At 36.2% G+C, this 3,440-nt stretch overlaps 1 non-coding gene across 1 annotated transcript; it reads right to left on the reverse strand.

Annotated features, from left to right (window-relative positions):
- Positions 1 to 1,416: 1,416 nt before the first annotated feature.
- LOC148569194 (small nucleolar RNA R71) lies at positions 1,417 to 1,524 on the reverse strand. Its single transcript, XR_015882369.1, has one exon. It is a non-coding gene; the product is annotated as a small nucleolar RNA R71 (small nucleolar RNA).
- Between the last annotated feature and the right edge of the window lie 1,916 nt (positions 1,525 to 3,440).

Consider the following 3,440-nt stretch of genomic DNA (forward strand, 5'->3'; position numbering starts at 1 on the left):
TTTTCTCTTTCTACATTAAAAATTCAAAAAAAAAAATCTTATCTTTTAAAAAAAAATCTTATCTTTTTAAAATCTTTTTCAACAATCATATCTTTTCCATTTTTTTATTGTTTTCGAAAATTTCAAAAAAAAATCTTTTTCAAAATTCTTTTCTTATTTTTATATCATATTTTCGAAAATTACATCATCAATTAATGTTTTGATTCAAAAATTTCAAGTTTGTCACTTTCTTGTTAAGAAAGATTCAAACTTTAAATTCTAGAATCATATCTTGTGATTTCTTGTGAGTCAAGTCATTAATTATGATTTTAAAATTCAAATCTTTTTCAAAACTAATTTTAATTATATCTTTTTATCATATCTTTTATATCATATCTTTTTCAAAATTTTATCTCTTTCAAAATTTAATTTTAAAATATCTTTTCTAACTTCTTATCTTCTTATCTTTTCAAAATTGATTTTCAAATCTTTTTCAACTAACTAATTGACTTTTTGTTTGTTTCTTATCTTTTTCAAAATCACCTAACTACTCTTCCCTCTCTAATTTTCGAAAATACCTCCCTCTTTTTCAAAAATTCTTTTTAATTAATTGTTTTAAATTTTAATTTAATTTCAATTTTCAATTTTCGAATTTTAACTTTAAATTGTATTTTTATTTTAATTAATTTTCGAAATTCCCTCTCTCTCATCTCCCTCTATTTATTTATTCATCTACTAACACTTCTCTTCATCTCAAATCACTGCTCCTATCCTCACCCTTGTGTTTGGATTATCCATTCTTCTTCACTCTTATTCCCTTTCTTCTTCTACTAACAATAAATAACCTCTTTACTATAACATAGAGGATTCCTCTTCTTTTCTTGTTCTCTTCTCTTTCTTATGAGAAGGAACAAGGAAAAAGGTATTCTTGTTGAAGCTGATCCAGAACCTGAAAGGACTCTGAAGAGGAAACTAAGAGAAGCTAAATTACAACAATCCAGAGATAACCTTACTGAATTTTTCGAACAAGAAAAGGAGATGGCAGCCGAACCTAACAACAATAATGCAAGGAGGATGCTTGGTGATTATACTACACCTACTTCCAAGTTTGATGGAAGAAGCATCTCAATCCCTACCATTGGAGCAAACAATTTTGAGCTGAAACCTGAATTAGTTGCTCTAATGCAACAGAACTGCAAATTCTATGGACTTCCATTAGAAGATCCCTATTAGTTTTTAACTGAGTTCTTACAGATCTATGAGACTGTTAAGACTAATGGAGTAGATCCTGAAGTCTACAGGCTCATGCTTTTCCCTTTTGCTGTAAGAGACAGAGCTAGAACATGGTTGGACTCACAACCTAAGGATAGCCTGGACTCCTGGGATAAGCTGGTCACGGCCTTCTTGGCTAAGTTCTTTCCTCCTCAAAAGCTGAGCAAGCTTAGAGTGGATGTTCAGACCTTCAAGCAAAAAGATGGTGAATCCCTCTATGAAGCTTGGGAAAGATACAATCAGATGACCAAAAGGTGTCCTCCTGACATGCTTTCAGAATGGACCATTCTGGATATATTCTATTATAGTCTGTTTGAGTTCTCCAAGATGTCACTGGACCATTTTGCAGGTGGATCCATTCACCTAAAGAAAACGCCTACAGATGCTCAAGAACTTATTGACATGGTTGCTAATAATCAATTCATGTATACTTCTGAGAGGAATTCCGTGAATAATGAGACGCCTCAGAGGAAGGGAGTTCTTGAAATTGATGCTCTGAATGCCATATTGGCTCAGAACAAAATGTTGACTCAACAAGTCAACATGATTTCTCAAAGTCAGAATGGATGGCAAAACACATCCAACAGTACTAAAGAGGCATCTTCTGAAGAAGAAGCTTATGATCCTGATAACCCTGCAATAGCAGAGGTAAATTATATGGGTGAACCTTATGGAAACACCTATAATTCATCATGGAGAAATCATCCGAATTTCTCATGGAAGGATCAACAAAAGCCTCAACAAGGCTTTAATAATGGTGGAAGAAACAGGCTCAGCAATAGCAAGCCTTTTCTATCATCTTCTCAGCAACAGACAGAGAATTCTGAACAAAATACCTCTAATTTAGCAAACTTGGTCTCTGATCTGTCCAAGGCCACTTTAAGTTTCATGAGTGAAACAAGATCCTCCATAAGGAATTTGGAGGCACAAGTGGGCCAGCTGAGTAAGAAAATCACTGAAACCCCTCCTAGTACTCTCCCAAGCAATACTGAAGAGAATCCAAAAAGAGAGTGCAAGGCCATTGACATAGTCAACATGGCCGAACCTAGAGAGGAAGAAGAGGACGTGAATCCCAATGAGGATGACCTCATGGAACGTCTCTCAAGCAAGAAGGAGTTTCCTATTAAGGACCCAAAGGAATCTGAGACCCATATAGAGACCATAGAGATTCCACTAAACCTCCTTCTGCCATTCATGAGCTCTAAAGACTATTCTTCCTCTGAAGAGGATGAAGATGTAACTGGAGAGCAAGTTGCTCAGTATCTAGGAGCTTTCATGAAGCTGAATGCCAAGTTGTTTGGTAATGAGACTTGGGAAGGTGAACTTCCCTTGCTCATTAGTGAACTAGATACATGGGTTCAGCAAACTTTACCTCAAAAGAGACAAGATCCTGTAAATTCTTAATACCCTGTACCATAGGCACCATGACCTTTGAGAAAGCTCTGTGTGACCTAGGGTCAGGTATAGATCTTATGCCACTCTCCGTAATGGAGAAGCTGGGGATCATTGAGGTACAGCCTGCCACATTCTCATTACAATTGGCAGACAATTCAGTAAGACAAGCTTATGGATTAGTAAAGGACGTGTTAGTAAAGGTTGAAGGCCTTTACATCCCTGCTGATTTCATAATCTTAGATACTAGGAAGGAGGAGGATGAATGCATCATCCTTGGAAGACCTTTCCTAGCCACAGCAGGAGCTGTGATAGATGTTAACAGAGGAGAATTAGTCCTTCAATTAAATGGGGACTACCTTGTGTTTAAGGCCCAAGGCTATCCTTCTGTAACAATGGAGAGGAAGCATGAAAAGCTTCTCTCAGTACAGAGTCAAACAAAGCCCCCACAATCAAACTCTAAGTTTGGTGTTGGGAGGCCTCAGCCAAACTCTAAGTTTGGTGTTGAATCCCCACATCCAAACTATAAGTTTGGTGTTGGGAGTCTACAACATTGACCTGATCACCTGTGTGGCTCCGTGAGAGCTCACTGTCAAGCTATTGACATTAAAGAAGCGCTTGTTAGGAGGCAACCCAATTTTTATTTATCTAATTTTATTTTTCTTTTATTGTTCTTTTATGGTTTATTAGGTTCATGATCATGTGGAGTCACGAAAAAAATACTAAAATTAAAAACAGAATCAAAAACAGCAGAAAAAAATCACACCCTGGAGGAAGGACTTACTGGCGTTTAAACG

The sequence above is a fragment of the Arachis ipaensis genome, chromosome B4, assembly GCF_059453495.1.
Source record: "Arachis ipaensis isolate K30076 ecotype BB chromosome B4, ASM5945349v1, whole genome shotgun sequence".
NCBI classification, from domain to species: Eukaryota; Viridiplantae; Streptophyta; class Magnoliopsida; order Fabales; family Fabaceae; genus Arachis; species Arachis ipaensis.